The sequence below is a fragment of the Amblyraja radiata genome, chromosome 31 (assembly GCF_010909765.2).
Source record: "Amblyraja radiata isolate CabotCenter1 chromosome 31, sAmbRad1.1.pri, whole genome shotgun sequence".
In the NCBI taxonomy this organism is placed as follows: domain Eukaryota; kingdom Metazoa; phylum Chordata; class Chondrichthyes; order Rajiformes; family Rajidae; genus Amblyraja; species Amblyraja radiata.
This window is the reverse complement of record NC_045986.1, coordinates 17443823-17462444: the sequence shown is the minus strand read 5'-3', so window position 1 is coordinate 17462444 and position 18622 is coordinate 17443823. Positions and strand designations below refer to the sequence as shown.

Below are 18622 nucleotides of genomic sequence, written 5' to 3'. Positions count from 1 at the left end.
GGGGAGCAGGTCAACAACCAGAGGTTGCAGCTTTCAAATTGCCAGTGACAGAGAGAGGGGAGACTCGAAGTAACATTTTCCTTATGTTATTGGAGAGTTGGAAAGCTCTCCCTGAAATGGAGGTGGGAGGTGATTCAGACATTATTTTCAAAGGGACTCGGATAACCCTCAAAATGAAGAACCTGCATAGCTATTGGAAAATTGTAGGTCTAAGGAAAAGAGCCAGCATGAACAGGATGGGCCAAATGGCCAGCTTTGAATGTTGCACATTTTTAGATACAGTGCGGAAACAGGCCCTTCGGCCCACTGAGTCTGCGCCGACCAGTGATCCCCATATACTAGCACCATACTACACTCTCTAATTTACAATGCTTACCGAAGCCAATTAACCTACAAACCTGAAAGTCTATGGAGTGATCGTATGTTTGAGATTCTAACATGCCAGCAGTTTCATCACAGACTTTAATTATGGTATTTTGTTTACAAGCACTAGCCATCACAACAAAATGGCGAGCCAGTCTAAATCAATGTGTTCTGTTTAGAAAAGCCCAGCCAGTTTGTTAAACCATCCTCCAATGCTCCACTCCAATGTCATTCATAGCAACAGCTGCAGAGCAAAATTCTACTAAAACACACCTCAAAAGTGCAGACAAATGCAATACGACTCCTCCATTCATGTATGCTTTGTGCGTTTGGCTGCCCGTGTCCTAATTTTGCCTTCACACTCAGGAGAGAGTATAAACGCATAAACAAGTGTCCGAGAATTCCATGGCTCAATTAAGGTCATTTTTGTTGCTATTACATCCACAATCTTCCGGAAGGCTGCCTAGGGTGGGGCCCATCCTAATATATTAGCTTTAACAGTGTTTATAAAAATGCACTTCTTTAAATTCAGGTATTGCTAGTTTGTGAAGCCCATTTAATGTCAGGCTATGTGCTGTCTTCACTCTCAGTACGTGGGTGTCATTGGCAACGCCATCACTTTGGTCTCTCCCTAATTACCCATGAATGCAGGAGTTCAGACTGGTGGGTCATGGAGATCATAGGATATTGCAGAGCGGAAACAGGCCTTTCGGCCCATCGAATCTGTGCTCTTTTACAACCACGCAAATACAATAATCCAATTTGGGCAAACATGGCAGCTTCCTCCCCTGAAGGGCAATAATGAGTCAGCTGAGATTTTAGCAACAATTTGATCGTTTCATGACTGTTGTTACTCAGACCAGCTTTCTGTTATTTTTAATTCCAGTTTTCTTTAATTTGATTACTTGAATTTAAGTTCCCCAGCGATTGTTGGTGGTGGGAAGGGAAGTTAAACACATTTCCCTAAATCAATGGTTCAGGACTTTCAAGTTATTGGTTAAAGAGTACTGGTGAGAGAATCTTGGGGGAATTGTTGGGAATGAGGGGAGAATAAAACAGGATTCATGTATTTGTGTGGTTGATGGTCAGCATAGACTCGATGGGCTGGAAGGCCTGGTTCCGTGCAGCAATACTCTATGATCTATGACCCTGGCTGCTCATCCAGTTGGGTGACCCTTGCATCCTCCACCACTGAGTATCCACCTGGGTCAGGATCAGGATGTTTAAAGGCAGCTGAACCTACGCCGTAACGTGCAAAATGCAAATCCACGCAACATTTCTCGACATGCAGACTCAAAATTATTCCTCTGAGATGTTCCCGTCCAAATAAAGTTTAGAGTTACAGCACGTCTTCTCTGAAGGCCTTTGAAGTACAAGTGCACCAGGTGCAGTGAGCTGTCAGATCCATCTGTTGACTGCTGTTACCCTCAGAACCACAACTGGGCTCAACACTGGAGCTCGGACTAAAAATCAGACCCCTTCCCGAGGAAGTAAAACGCATGAGACATGGAAGGAATGTTTCTGACTTTGACGGTGCTTCAAATGCAGGAGGGAGCAGAGTAGAAGGCAAAGTACAGTGAATGTTGAGAATCTAAAGCATGAACAATGTATGCTTGAAACACTTGAAGCACGTCAAGTAGCACGAAGGTAGACACAAAAAGCTGGAGTAACTCAGCGGGACAGGCAGCATCTCTGAAGAGAAGGAATGGGTGACGTTTCGGGTCGAGACCCTTCTTCAGAAGTCAAGTAGCATCTGCACAATAAGAAGCTTCACCACACGAATCTGTATCTGACTGTAAATGAGCTGTGTGCATGTGATACGAGGACATCATTGTATGAGGTGATTGTTGCTTGTCTTCAATAAAGAGTAAGCATATATTTAAAACCTTGTTAATCTCCAGGTTAATTGGGTGATCACTTGCCCTGCAACAGTGTTCAGACACAATGAAGGATGACTCACTCCCAGGTCATTCTCTCTTTTCTCCCTCCCCTGTTGGGGAGACCATACAAAGGCTTGAAATGCATGCACTGCCAGATTCAAGAAGTGATCCTTCAGGCTCACTAATCTGGAGCCCGATCAAAAAGCCAAGTGTTCCATTTACATGTGTGGGAAGAAACTGCAGATGCTGGTTCAAACCGAAGATAGACACAAAATGTTGGAGTAACTCAGCAGGACAGGCAGCATCTCTGGATAGAAGGAATTGGTGACATTTCGGGTCGAGATCCTTCTTCAGACTTCAAAAGAACAACAGTCTGAAGAAGGGTTTCGACCCGAAACATCACCCATTCCTTCTATCCAGATATCCTACCTGTCCCGCTGAATTACTCCAACATTTTGTGTTCCGTTACATCAGTGGCCCAGAAATTGGAGGATTATTACAATCCACACCCATTTAAACGAAGAGAAGTTTACAAATTGGCATCGGCAATTAAAAGAACAACAGACAAAATCCACAAATATATTGTGGCATGACAGGATTTATCCAGCTATTTCAACTGGTGAATTCTTAAAATGTGCATTTTATGGTGCCTATGGAGCTGAAACAGTGAATTTATTAAACAGTGAAGTTATTGAGCACATAGAATCTTCTGTTTGACCTGGTTTATAAAAGTTGGAAACATCATTCCATTGGCCTTGGACGATCTGCCCAATCATGGACTCTACTCAATGATGGACGACAGATGGCACAATAGGCTAAGTGTTCGGCTGGCAACCGGAAGGTAGCTGGTTCGAATCCCGCTTGGAGTGCATATTGTCGTTGTGTCCTTGGGCAAGACACTTCGCCCACCTTTGCCTGTGTGTGTCCTTGGGCAAGACACTTCACCCACCTTTGCCTGTCTGTATGGAAGTAATTGTGTGAAGCACTTTGGGGTCAATGCAAGTTGACTAAAAATGTGCTATATAAATAAAGACATTATTATTATTATTATTATTAATGATAATATATTGCCATATGTACCTAGGTGCAGTGAAATGCTTTGTTTTGCAACCAACAAAATCTTACAGCAGACCTCACCTTGGCATTTTACAAGAGTCGCCACGTTTCTGGCACCGACAAAGTTACAAAAGGTAATCGAATATTAACATGCACTGCTCTCAAGTTAGCCCCACTTTGGGCAATGGCATCATGCAATGTACCGCCAACTATGCACAAGAGGCCTGGGACAGACTGCAGCGAGTTGCCTGGAGATCTTAGACTCTGACCTACTGTGTTATTAGTAAGTCTGACCAGTCTTTCAAATTGTACAGTTAATAGCTCTGGCAGAGATACCAATGTAATATAAACCTGGTTGCAATACCTTGTGGAAATATTACGCACATGCCCCACCTCCACCTCATTTCATGTTTAAGAAAGAGCTGCAGATGCTGGAAAAATCGAAGGTAGACAAAAATGCTGGAGAAACTCAGCAGGTGAGGCAGCATCTGTGGAGCAAAGGAATAGGTGACGTTTCGGGTCAGACTGATCCATTTCAAATCAGATCAAAATCCCAAATTCCTGGCCAACTGTATTCACTCTTCTGCACAACAAAAAAACCCACAAAGTGCTGGAGTGACTCAGCGGGTCATACAGCATCTCTGGAGACATGGAAAGGAGGCGTTTCCGGTCGGGGCCCTTCTTCAGACCATTTTTGTAAACCAGTCTCTGCAGCTCCTCAGACAGAAACAGAAAGCTGAAGTAACTCAGCAGGTCAGGCAGTATCTCTGGAGAAATGGAATAGGTGACGTTTTAGGTTGAGACACTTCTTCTGTCTTCGGTTTAAACTTGCATCTGCAGTTCCTCTCTGCACATTTTATCTGCAATTCCTCGTATCTCTCCTCCGTACATCCTTAGCCAGCCATCTTTTACCCACAGCTGTTGGTTGCACATTCAATAGACAATTGACAATAGGTGCAGGACTAGGCCATTCGGCCCTTCGAGCCATTCAATATGATCATAGCTGGTCATCTAAAATCAGTACCCCGTTCCTGCTTTTCCCCATATCCCTTGATTCCTTTAGCCCGAAGAGCTAAGTCTAACTCTCTCTCGAAAACATTCTGTGAATTGGCCTCCACTGCCTTCTGTGGCAGAGAATTTCAAGGAGTCACAACTCTCTGGGTGAAAAAATGTTTTCTCACCTCAGTCCTAAATAGCCTACCTCTTATTCTTAAACTGTGATCCCTGGTTCTGGACTCCCCCAACATCGGGTACATTTTTCCTGCATCTAGCCTGTCCAATCCTTACAGAATTTTTCATGTTTCTATAAGATCCCCTCCCATTCTCCTAAACACCAGTGAATGCAAGCCCAGTTGACCCATTCTTTCATCATATGTCAGTCCCGCCATCCTGGGAATTAACCTGATGAACCCACGCTGCGCTCCCTCAATAGCAATAATGTCCTTCCTCAAATTATGAGACCAAAATTGCACACAATACTCCAGGTGCGGTCTCACCAGGGCCCTGTACAACTGCAGTAGGACCTCCTTGCTCCTAAACTCAAATCCTCTAGCAATGAAGGCCAACATGCCATTAGCTTTCCAGTGGACAGGTAACCATTGTTTGAATGCTTAATGGCTGGAGAAGATGGAGGTTCAAACCTTGTATTTCCCTGTTGATTATTCCAAAAAAGCTAATGTGTGCCTATAGTTTTCAACGCCGCATGTTTGGAACCTGGAGTGCAATGCCTATTGATGCGGTAGAGACAGATTCCCTTGTGGCCTGCAACACAGAGATAGGAAAATGCATTGTGGACGAGCAAAACTGACAAGGGTACGGAGAAAGGAGCCCTGGGTGGAAATAGTCAGGTGGTCTGGTAAAGTGCCAGCATGATGAATGAACCAGCAAAAGATGTTGATACAAACCAGGAAAACAAGCTGAGCTGGGGTAGGTCTCCAATGATGGATGGAGGGAGAGACCACAGACACAGATAACAGGGAGGTACCTACCCTGGAGCACCAAGGGCAGAGTCTGAATGCAATGCTGCTCCTGGGGTGGGGGATGGGGTGGCCAAGGCTGGGTGTGATTGGAGCTGGGTTTTGGGGGGGTGGGGGAGAGGAAGGATGGGAGTGGGGTGGGGGAAGAACAGGGGGGCGGGGGGAAGGGGGAATAGGACAGGGGATGTGGGGGGGGGGGGGCGGGGGGAGGACAGGAGATGGGGGAGCATGGGGGAAGGGCAGGGGTCGGGTGGAAGAATGACAGAGGGTGGGGAGAGGGGATGGGAAGGATAGACCGGGGTAGGGTGGGATGGCGGAGGGTGAGGATGGAATGGGCCAAGGACAGGCCAGGGTGGGGGTAAGGATGGGGGGGGTGGGGGGGTTGGGGAGTGGTGAATGACAGAGATGGGGGTTAGGACAGGGGTAGGGGCAGAGGATGGGGATGAGGGTGGAGTGGGAGGGAGGGACGAGGCTGAGTGGAGGTAGAGCAGGAGCGAGGATGGGGTGTGAGAGAGGACGAGCCTTTGTTCTTTAAACAAAGACAATGCCTGTGCATTTTGTGCCGCTTAGCACTTTTAGATTGTTGGCTCTGGGGAGGAATGTGCCAGAGGAGCTTTTCCCTGTTCGGCCCTGGGCTCTCGCTGTTGTTTCTGCCTGTCCCAGGAGATTACGGAGCTGCCAGGCTGGACAGAGCAGGGGTGACGGTGAGGGAGTGAGTATTGATTATACATGCAGCATGAAGTATTAGAATGCAGTCGACATGATTAGCCTCAATCGTCTTTTCCTCACCGCCAAATGTATATACTTCCAACCAACTCTAAACCCGCCACCTCAAAAAAATTGTCATCATTTTTTGCTGTTTAACATAACACGAATAAATTGACTGAAAAATAAGAACAGAATGCACGACTTTTAAAAGGGGCCTGCGTTTCTTCGGCAAGTAATTATTCCTTTGACCTTTAACCCCTTGACTTGTAGCCTGCACTTGGCTGAGTCTGCAGTGGTGCTGGAGACTGAGGAGGTGGTCTGATCAACCTTTGCTGTGTGCAAGCCTGCTGTTGTCAGGCAAAACCGCCACAGCTGGATAACTTCAATCGAGGAGCACAAACAACTCGGCCTGGCATTGTCAAACCGAATGAATCCCACGTTTAATCTCCACTGGCTGCTCTTTAATAATAAAGTCTAACAGCTGGATCAGCCTTTGTTGGCAAATGTGCCTGCACAAAGCATTGCTGGGATCCAGCACGTGTAGATCAGTGCGAAAGCCAGTATAAATCCACCCCATTTACCACGGGAAAACGCCGCAAGCTTAAAGGGTTGAATGTTCGCAAAGCCGCAGAATCAGAATGTCTTTTCCTCAACTTCCAGGAGAATTGCAAAGAGAAGAACGAATGACTAATAAGTTTAGACATAAAGTGCTGGAGTAACTCCAGTGGGTCAGGCAGCTTCTCTGGAGAACATGGATAGGCGGTGTTTTACTTTGGGACACATCTTCAGACTGTCCCGACCCGAAATGTCACCTAGCCATGTTTTCCAGCATCTCTGGAGAACATGGATATGTGCCATTTCGGGTCTGGACCAATCAGTCCGAAGAAAGGCATGTCAGGTATATCAGGTAGCACAAAGGGGAAAACAAAACACAATGTAGAACATAGACACAAAGTGCTGGTGTAACTCAACGGGTCAGGCAGCTTCTCTGGAGAACATGGATTGGTGATGTTTCAGGCTACGAACTAGTTGCATCAGGACAGGCGGAGTCTTGCACCAAGAAGGAGGTAATTCACAATGGCTCATCAAGTTGTTCTGATGGCAATGCAGTAAAATAGTAAGATTAAACGAGAACTTACCAGTTTGAAGTTTGATCTGTATTTTATGAGGAGTTACGATGAGGGATTACGTGAAGAACCCGCTCAGTGCGCAGGCGCGGCATACTTCCAAGCAGCGGTGTGGAATCACAGATAGACACAGTTATTTTGAAGTAAACATAGTAAAGATAAGGAGACATCAATTTATTAGTTTGATCCATATAATGAGGGTGGGAGCGGAGGGCACGTAATCCCTCATCGTAACTCCTCATAAATACAGATCAAACTTCAAACTGGTAAGTTCTCGTTTAATCTTACTATTTTACTTCGGAGTCACGTGAGTGACTACGTGAAGATTTCAAAGCTCTGTGATTTCAAACCGTGTAACTGTTTCATTTCACTCACTGCCGAAGTTCTTGAGGGAGGAAGTGTTATCGTAATGAACCAATGAGTCTATTTGTAGAAAAACACAATGGTATTTTTTAAACAATAACAACAAAGAATTAAGTTGCTCCCCTGGGCTTAAATTAAATATTTGCAGTTCGTAAATCTTTACTGCAAATAAACCAGGTTTTGCCAACGGCTTATTATAAAATTTCTGAACGGTCTTTTCCCTTCCCACCATCCTGCTGTAGCCAGGATGTGGTGTATAGGCATGTCCATTCTTTAGCCGTCGACATGGATGCTGCCCTGGTGGAATAAAATTTGTACATGTTAGTGTTTATCCCAGCAGTTTCTAGCACCTGCTTGAGCCATCTCGCAATGGTTTGGCTCGTACCCCACCATAAGGTTTTTGTGACTGACCCACAAGGCTTTTCATCTCCCTCGAATATTCTGGTTGTGTCTATGTAGGATAGTAGGTAGGTCATGGCACATAACCGTGGTTCTGGTGGGTAAGCCACAACTGGATTAGGTGTTCCTGGTCTGCTCTGTTTGACCAGTCGCTGGATAACGACAGATCTGGTCTGGAGCTGTGATCATGTTGTCCAGTCGCAATAGGTGTAGTGACTGGACCCTCTGAGCGGATACAAGTGTCATCAACCTAAGCGTCTTTAGTGTAGCTTGCTCGAGGCCGGGGGATCTGGCTGGTGGCCATTCCCTGAGATATGTCAGGACCACACTGATATCCCAAATATGGGTATACCTGGGCTTAGGGCTTGATATTGTAAATGCCCTTCATCAGTTTTACCACCAGTGGATGGGATCCCATCGCCTGTTGTCCTGCCGCTGGTTTGAGATAAGCAGAAAGAGCACTCTGCGCTGTGTTGATGGCACTGTAGCTGATCCCTACATCGTGGTGTAGATGGCCAGGAACTCCAGTATGTTGGTGGCTGTAGCTGTTGCGTATGTTGTCCATGTTTCCTGGCAGTACTTCTCCCTTTTTTGATGCTGGTTAAGTACTGCCTCTTGGTGGATGTTCGAAGGGATGCCGACATGGTGGTGATGGTTTGTTTGGACAATCCCAGTTCCAGGTCAGGTCTGTTCAAACTTGCAACCCTGGCGTTTAATTTTCTCATGGCATGGGTGTTTAGCTTACCTGGTAGGTAAGTAGCTGATAGCCAAATATGTCTTTCGACATACCATTGCCAAATCATGTTGACCAATTTGTCGCATGATAATGATTTTATGCCACCCATATGGTTAATATAAGCCATCACCGTAGTATTTATCAATTTGTAACCGAACATGCAAGTGCTGCATATTAGATACATATGCTTTTAAACCATAAAAGGCGCCCAACATCTCTAGATAGTTAATGCCCAGTGTAAGTAGTAATGATGACTCTAGTTTAGTCCATCTACCATTTGTGCTGGATATGGAGTTAGTCGCTCCCCAGCCTTGAGCACTGGCATCTGTTTGAATAACTAAAGTAGGGTTAGTGATAAAGATAGGGCTGAAACTATGCCAAACGTTTTCTGCCCACCACTGTAGCTCTGATATTGCTTCAGTGGGTAAGTTCATGACACGATCATAGTGACCTGTATGTCGTTTTATTGCCCGTACCTTTGCTCTCTGTAAAAATTTTTGATAGTGCAAAGGTCCGAATTGTGTAGCCGGAAATGCTGCTACCATTTCCCCAATTACTCTTGCTACTTGTCGAATAGTTGGTCGCTCGTTGACCATTAATTTGTTGCAGGCTACAAACTAGTTGCATCAGGACAGGCGGAGTCTTGCACCAAGAAGGAGGTAATTCACAATGGCTCATCAAGTTGTTCTGATGGCTAATTCAACCATTTTTGCCTTTGGCAAGGTAACAGTCATATGGACTGAGTTAATTGTGAAGCCCAGGTAGTCCATGATAGTGGATGGCTTCAACTTAGATTTATCTGGATGTAGGATGAACCCGAGTTTCGAGGAGCTGTTTTGTAGCTGATACTGCTGCCACAGCCAATTCCATCGTTTTCCCTACTATGAGAATATCCTCCAGATATGCCATGACAATATGTTTTTGTTTTCTTAGTATTGCCATGGCTGGGTTCAATATTTTGGTGAATAATCTTGGGCTGAAGTTCGCCCATAGAGCAATGCTTTGTACCATCCAGATAAATTTTAGGTATCTGCGATGATCCTTGTATATGGGTACTAGATAGTAAGCATCTTTAAGATAAATGCTTGCCATGAAGTGTCCTTTGGAATTCAGTTGTTTGGCAGTAACATATGTCTCCATTTTGAAATGTATATACTTAACAAATTTGTTTAGTGATGTTAAGTCAATGATGATGCGACAGACACCATCTTTTTTGGTTTTAGTGAATATATTCGATACAATTTCCAAAGGTTCATGTTTGGTCTTTTTGATGACCCCCTTTGTGATAAGTCTCACCAGTTCAGCTTGTCCCTCACGTTTCTCTTTGACGGAGGGAGAAATACCCTTTGGGGCCATTGTTGAACTGGCGGCGTTTTTTCTGACATGAATTGTATTTTATATCCTGTAATGTTGTTGAGTATATACTTGTCACTCGTGACCATACCCCATGCTTCTTTAAACAAGTGTAATCTCCCCCCTGTTAATAAAGCACCCTTATTCTCTATATGCTGGTAGGGACCAGACCCACCTACCTCCATGGTTATTGGCGATTCTGTTTCTTCATTTTCCTGAAGATTTTGTTCTGACTGTGCTGGCGATGTTGGGGGGAGGCGCATTTTCCAGAGGGTCCGCTGCGGGCCCTGATCTGAAAGATCTTTGGGGATAATGTGCGGACCCCAAGCGTTCACCAGTCCCATATTGCGGACGTCGACTGGTGGATGCCGTGGGGTGCTGCCACTTGGGTATCGGAGGTCTTGGTTTGCTCGTCCTGGGGCCTGCCCTCATTAGGCCGAAGGTTTTTGATGCTTCCTGCATCTCCTTCAGTTGTTATTGAAATCTTTCCCAAATGGCAGCGCGTCCGTCTCCGCAGCTGGGGCTTTACACAAGCCAGCAAATTTGGGATTGAGGGCAGGTCTTATGTTTCCCTCCGGGGATTGTTGATCTCAAATTGTGTGGTACACATTAATGCCAGCACATCCTGCTGGCAGGTATCCATCTCCGTGGTCTCCACGGAACGAGCAAAGGCTGTGATGGCTGACGTCAGGAGCCTTAGGATCCGCTGTAGCTTGAGTTCTTGGGTCTGGATGTGTGACCCACATGCCCCCAGATTTGGCTGTTGACACTTTTTACTTTGAGGGCCTCACCGTTTTCTGGTGCTGTGTTGTTTCAGCACCTCAGCGAGCACCTTTTACAGTAATGGTTGATGCTGGCCGCCATTCTTGGTTCCAGCGGTGCCCCAGCCCGTGGGGTTGCTACAAGCGGTCCATCACACCCAACAGCTCTTCATGTTCCTGCACCCCTGGCATACTCCCGAATTCGTCCGCCTGCCCCTGTTCCAGACCAGCCCAGCCCTGGTCACCAATGCTATCCTCCATTAATGAGGGAGCAGAGGGCAGTGCATGAGGCACTGTGGAGGGGGTGCCTGACCTCCCTCCGCGAGAGCGCTCTTTCTGCGCATCTCGCTGGAGCTGCTCCAATTGCTGTTGGATGCAGCTCAGGCGGCTGTCTCTCCTCCATTTAGGTGGAGACATGTCCCCGTCCGACGAATCGGACGCCACCGGCCGGATGCCTGTTCGGATGGCTAGACATCCAGCCCGCAGTTCAGGCACTAGCGGGACTGGGCTCGGCGCGGTGATGGGGATAGCGGGGCGCCCGGTTATTGTTCCTACCGCCTGTTGCTGCCCCCCCTGCAATGGAACGCTCCTCCGCTGGAGTCGAGCGGGGGACAGGTTCTTCTGGAGCTTTTGCCTTGTAGTAGCGAGAGCGCCCCTCAAGCAGCGCGTCTCGCAGGCACTTGCTCCGTGAGCCGCTCCAGCGGCTCAGGCGGCTCTCTCTCCCCCCGTGCGGGTGGAGAGACGTCCCGTCCGACATCGGGAACACTTGCCGGATGCCTCTCGAGTGGCTATGCGTCCAGCCCGCTGCTTCAGGTACTAGCGGGCTGGCCTCGGCACGGTGTCGGGGAATTACGGAACATCGGGTAATGCTCCTACCGCCTGTTGCTGCCCCCCTCCCCAACGGGAAAACGGGGGACAGTTTTGTTCCAGAGCCTTTTTCTCTGCCTGTAAAAACACAAGCAGAAAAAGGCTCACCTGTAAAAGAAAACCCGACCTCAGGGTACTCACCTGACGGTCCGGTTCATGCTGTAACGAGAGTGCCTAGCTCCCGTTGCAAGCCGCTGTTGCACTGCTGGCGTAATGCCGCGCCTGCGCACTGAGCGGGTTCTTCACGTAGTCACTCACGTGACTCCGAAGTAAAATTACTCAGGATGCACAGCTCAAAAGTATTGTATATTCAGCTAATGTAGTCACACCAGCATCCATGCTCTAAGTAATCACCTCATTCATCCACACAATCAGTTTTTTTGTGTGCTTGTTAACATGTAGGTAGCTGATTATATGGATTTAATTTTTGTCCTTAGCATAAGTTTGTATAATCAGTTTAGACAGTACTTTGAGCTTGGTTATCTTGTTTGAGGACTTATCCTAGTGTTATAGTACAAGTACATTGTGTTTTAATTGTAATTTCCTTCAATCCCGTATGTCCTAAACATTCCCTTAGCAGCATCAGTGTTTTCCAGCCCAAGTTTCATCCTGTAGCCAACTGTCCCACAGTCTTTACTCTGATGTTTTACATCAAGATGTTCAGCTCATAACTGCAAACAGATTTCTGCCTCATGGTATACGCATCACATTGATTTTAAAGCCAATTCAATGACCTATGATAGACTTCAACTTGGCCGGGCAACTCCAAGTGTTCATTCAGTCCCACCATGGGGTTGTATAGCACTCCAGGAACTTTCACAGTTAGACACAAGGAAGTGCAGATGTTTGGAATCTTTCATTGGACACAGAGTGCTGGAGTAACTCAGCGGGTCAGGCAGCATCTTTAGACGACATGGATAGGTAACATTTCAGGTATTTCAGTGGCACAGTGGCACAGTGGCACAGTGGCACAGTGGCACAGCGGTAGAGTTGCTGCCCTACAGCGCCAGAGACCCGGGTTCGATCCTCACTACGGGTGCTGTCTGTACAGAATTTGTACATTCTCCCTGTGACTATGTGGGTTTCCTCTGGGTGCTCCAGTTTCCTCCCACACCCCAAAGACGGACATGTTTGTTGGTTAATTGGCTTCGGTAAAATTGTAAATTGTCCCTAGTGTGTAGGATAGTGCTATGGGGTGATCGTTATTCAACTTGGATTCTGTGGGCCGAAGGACCTATTTCCGCACTGTATGTCTAAAGTCGAAAAGTCACATCTATACGTCCTCCAGAGATGCTGCCTGACCCGCTGAGTTACTCCAGCACTTTGCATTCTATGCAACTTTCAAGGTGAGTCAGTTTCACAATTTACCCCCATGTTGAAGTAAGACTGGGAATGCGTTGAATGAAGCTTCTGGTATTAATCCCAAGTTCCCCCTGGGACTAATGAGAGACACTGCTCTCTGTTCTAAACCACCCACATTTCTTTGATCAGGAATGATGACGTTATTCCACCCTGGCTGTGCAGCAACGTCTTGCAAAGCGTTAAGAGCGCCCGCAATCCCAAACACACGAACAACCCGATCAGTGGGTTGTGCCAAAACAAAATCCCAGTGGGCATTTTTAAATTAAATAAACTATTTACTGCATCAGCAAACTTCTCACAATCCCAAAGCTGTCATTTGGAAAAATTAAATGAGGATGAAAAACCAGAACAGAGAAAAGAACCTTGGTGAAAATGCACGCTGCTTATTGTGGGCTTTCCACATTTAATAAAAGCCAGTGACTTCTTGGCTGTGGATATGTCACTGCACAAGGAGTATTAACACCTTGGAGCCAACACTGAAATTCACTGAGATCATAGATGTAATTTCAGCATGATTTAATTTAGGGTTACAACCCAGAACTTCAATCATGTTGGTTGCTCTGTATTAAATGTTTGAAGCCTAGTGTCATTCACCAAGATTGTCTCCCAGCCTACAGTTTAAAGGGCCTGTCCCATTGAGGCAATTTTTTAGGTGACTGCCATAGCCGTAGCTGGCCTCCGAAAAATGGAGTAGAATTAGGCCATTCAAGTCTGCTCCGCATTTCAATCATAGCGGATCTATCTCCTCCTCCTAACCCCATTCTCCTGCCTTCACCCCATAACCGCTGGCATCTGTACTAATCAAGAATCTATCTATCACTGCTTTAAAAATATCCACTGACTTTGCCTCCACAGCCATCTGTGACAAAGAATTTCACAGATTCACCACCCTCTGACTCCTCATCTCCTTCCAAAAAGAACATCCTTTAACTCTGAGGCAATGCCCTCTAGTCTTAGATTCTACCAATAGACGAAACATCCTCTCCACATACCCACTGGGTAAGTGTCTGAAAGATCATGGACTGTGGGGATTCGGTACAGCAGACGAGGTGAAGCCTGGAGCAGAATGGCCATGATTATATTTAATGGCGAGTCTGAAGAAGGGTCTCGACCCGAAACGTCATCCATTCCTTCGCTCCAGTGATGCTGCCTGTTCCGCTGAGTTACTCCAGTTTTTTTGTGTCTATCTTCGGTTTAAACCAGCATCTGCAGTTCCTTCCTACACAAATTGAATGGGGAAACAGGCTTGAGTGGCTGAGGGACCTTCTACCACTCCTATGTTTTTGTATTCACACGTGGACAAGACACCAGTGCTTGTGTAGCAATATGCTACTTTCATGGTCAATCAGCTTTGCAATTTAACCCAATAGGAACTAGGATTACCAATCCATCACCAGAATTATTTGGCGATGGATACCAGTTGACACTTCATTGCTGCTTGTGGGATCTTGCCATGCTTAAAACGACATCCACGTGGCCCCACATTAAAGCATTACACCTGAAAAGATATTCTTTCTGCAGATGAGGTGATGTTCAAATGACGAGAAAGGGAAGATGGCCAACTAACGAACTGCAATGAAAAAAACTCGCAAAACTCATAAAGGAGTCCCAAGGCACACGACCTGCCTTGACAATTGGACTATGCAATCTCTTCCTTGCCTGAACATGAGCTGCACAGGCTGAAGAAAAGAAGGCAGGTTTGGAGAGGCCGGGCTTGTGGATCTGAAAGGCTGGTACACAAGACCGCTTTTCCTCTCCACAGATCGCAGGGGTTTAGAGATTTGGTGGCCGCAAGAATTCAGCCGATCTAAAAAACTACAGTCTGACTGCATTGACCAAAAAGTCAGAATTAACTCCTGGACTTTGCCAGAGTGCTTGGTTAATGGTGACACCACCAGTGCATCCACCCAATCAGACAAGCTTTATTTTTGGTGTTTGAGCCGACACAAAATGAGAAGATAAAAATTAATGAAGCTGCACATCTCAAAAAAAAATCAGCCTTTCTTTTACAAAGGACATACATGGCTAACGCAAGAATGTGGGCTCAAGGCAACCAGGCCTTTCATATCTGTAAGTCAATCGGCAAATGTGACTGAATGGGTTTGCCTGTCAGAACACGTCTTTACTCAAGAATTACATTCATCTTTCACAGCACAAGCTCACATGAAGTTTCTTTTCTTCTCTATTTTCCATCTGAGGTTTACAGGAAAGCACAAAGCGTCATCAAACTACTTATTACGTGCTTTTGTGCACACTCCATAATCTACAGGATATTATTACCTCTATAGAACCCTTTTGTTAACATCATTAGCTGATTGTGTTTGCAACAGAACCAAAATTGAGCTAATGCAAGCTGGCTGCCTTGTTCTGTTGGCAAATCCCTGCCATAATTAGTCTCGATAGTTCATCTTGCTAAAGTACTGCGGTGCCGTGCCTATCCCTTGGCATCAGGCCTGGTTCCCGCCGCGGAGCCGAGAAGCCCGTCTTCGAGAGGGAAGACGCAGAGCCCGGCCTCTGCTCGTCCACTGAGGACCAGAGAGGAGGGGGAGAGACTCAAGATGGTGGAGGCGGCAGCGGAGGCAAAGAACAAAGTGCAGGTAAGAGGAACCAGGGTCTTACCTTCCCCGCCCTCAAGGTCGGCTGCGGGAGGCACCTCCCGGGCACAAGGACTGAATAGTGGCCGGGCGAGGAGAGGGATGACGGTTCACTGGCCGATGCGAGGGTCTGGACCAAGGCAATTGCTGGAGGCCCTACAGCAGCCTAGGGTTTGGCTGGATTGAGCAGCAAGAGACTGAGCTTGCGGACTGGACGCGGCCTGCAGCAGTACAGAATGGCGGAGAACGTCTACAACCTTGCTTGGCCAGGCCGACCTTGTAACTCCGCCAACACAAGGCCAGCTGCACTTAGAGCAACTTGGACCCTGAAAATGGCGCCTAAACCTGGCGTCTCTTGTATATTGTCTCAGTGGACTTTATGCACTTTCTATACAAGTTCTATACACTTTATACTTAATTTAGGATAGTGCTTACGTATAGTAATACTTTACTGAACAGTATGCAAAAAAAAATGTCACTGTACCTCGGTGTAAGTGTGGGATTCAGTCAAAGTCTGCACTTTTGTAGCACAGATGTTACTTAACAGCTCGCCACTCATGGAGTTTAGCTCAGGGATGCATACCCTGATCTGATGACCCTGCATAGCACAAGCACAGGGCCACCCTAACTCGATGACCACTGGGTCACACCCAAAAATACAGAATCACGCCAGGGTTTGTAGTACATCTTGAACTGATGGTCACTGGCTCACACCAGACCACGGAGTCACCGTGACACGATAACCCTGACCACAGGGTCACCTTGAGCTGATGACTCTGGATCCTAACATAGTATAGAGTCACACGGACCCGACAATCCTGTATCACACAAGAATATGTTCTACCACAGGGTCCCTCTGACCCAATGACCCTGGGTCATGACAGAGGACAGGCCATCCTTACCCAATGACCCTGGGTCATGACAGAAGAAAGGGAACCCTCACCCAAGGTTAAGGTTACACCAGAGCACATATCACCCTGACCCGATGACCCTGTGGCTGGAACTAATCCCTGGCACACCAAAGTACAAAGTGATAAAACTTTCACTTTTTACCCCCTGCAGTCAATCTGTCAATGAACCATGGGCAGTGTGCCACAGAGACGGACGGGCAAACGCACACTAATCACTACCGTACCGTCTAATTTCGAGCCGCTTTGCCTGAGGAAGGAACTCGGGAAAACGCTGATATTGTACCATCACAATAGGATTATCAACCCACTCAACCTGAGGATGAATTGAATGCTTTATAGTATGAATGGAGATGAATGCTTGCAGTGTCAAACTATAGCAGGCACTCAAACCCTGCTACAAGTCTTGAACCTACGCTCTGGCCAGAAGCCAGAACACTTGTCAAGAAAAGTCAATCCTTGGACAACAAAAAGAATCTCAACTGCTGTTAGAGGGGCATGCGCCTGGGCAGCTGGTGGTAAACCCTTGCTCCAAATACAGGTGCAAATCTACTGTAGAGCAGTGCAGTGCAGGGATAGGTCCTTCTGCCCACAATGTCTGCACCAAACACAATGCCAAATTAAATTCATCTCCATCTGCACATGATTCATATCCCTCCATTGCCTGCATATCCATGTGCCTATCTAAAAGCCTCTTAAACAACGCTATTGCATTTGCTTCCACTACCACCCTGGGCAGCATGTTCCAGGCATCCACCAATACCGACATTAAAAAAAACTTGCTCTGCACTTCTCTTTTAAACTTTTCCCCCTATAACAGGCGCCTTACATTTCCGTTGACTTAACATCAATCAAGGTATGACTTCTCAACCCATAGAAGCACCAAAAAATAAAAAAGAGCTCTATACAAATCACAAGCCAAATGGACAAAAAGTGCTGGAGTAACCCAGCTGGTCAGGCAGAATCTCTGGAGAGCATGGATTGCGGGTGAGTCTGAGGAAGGGTCCCGACCCGAAAGACGTTGCCTATCCATGTTCTCCAGAGCTGCTGCCTGACCCGCTGGGTTACCCCAGCACTTTGTGTCCTTTTGTGTGAGGTAGTTCCTTGATTCTACAAATCACTTGCCAACTTTGTTTAGGACGGAACTGCAGATGCTGGTTTAAACGGTAGGCACAAAAAGCTGGAGTAACTCAGCGGGACAGGCGGTATCTGTGGAGAGAAGGAATGGGCTACGTTTCAGGTCTAGGAAGAAGAGTGTCGACCCCGAAATGTCACCCATTCCTTCTCTCCAGAGATGCTGCCTGTCCCGCTGAGTTACTCCAGCTTTTTGTGTCTATCTTCTGCCAATCTTGTTTACTGGATTGCAATTGTAACTAAAGTGTAGAAAACTCCCAATCACGTGACAATAGTTTTATCTCCCAAAAGCAAATGTACATTTTCACTCTTTCCTGTCTAGGCCTTAAACAAATGTAGTTTCTACACCCTCAGCCAAGGCTTCAAGACACTGTCTTCCACTTCCCTACCTACCGGAGGTCGTCCACCTCCTCCTCCCTTCTCCCCACAGGCACCGTCCTACCATCGGAGACGATTACACCGTGGGAAAATTATTAGTTCTTAGCTCTGCGCAAGAATTGCTCAATTCCAGCTGTTCAAGAATATGTGATAAAGCAGCCAGTTCAAACTAATAATCAACTACATTTTTGTAAGTGGACCCCATGCTGAGGAACATTCTATCAAGATTGGAACAATGGGCGGCAGTCACCGGCCCTTCTGTACAGTCGCAGGGAACCTTGACAGAATTCTCCAGGTTCAGCAAGGCTAAATTGGACATACCAGGTCATCTGCCCTTGACCTCGGACTTGTTCCAATTCATCAGCTTTTTTTTTTTTAAAAGCTACAGATGAGGATGCGCCGTATCGCCGATGGCCAAGGCTGGGGAGGAAGGGGTTGACGATGAAAGGAAGTTTCACTGCCACACAACTGACAAATTGTAGTTCTTAACGACATTCTCAAGTGCCCAGCTCTGAATTTCATCTGCAGCCTGCCTTTGAAGACATGCCCTGGTATAACTTTAATATTCTTTACTGGGAACAATCTATGGCTTTGATATGCAGCGTAAGTGAAGTGCACGCAATAATCCAGTCCGTGAGGACTTCTGTAACCATTGTA

At 46.6% G+C, this 18622-nt stretch overlaps 1 protein-coding gene across 8 annotated transcripts in view; it reads right to left on the bottom strand.

The window, feature by feature from the left end:
• The window catches only part of hspg2 (heparan sulfate proteoglycan 2), a 365099-nt gene that overhangs the window by 269105 nt on the left and 77372 nt on the right, over positions 1-18622 (bottom strand). The window lies entirely within an intron of this gene.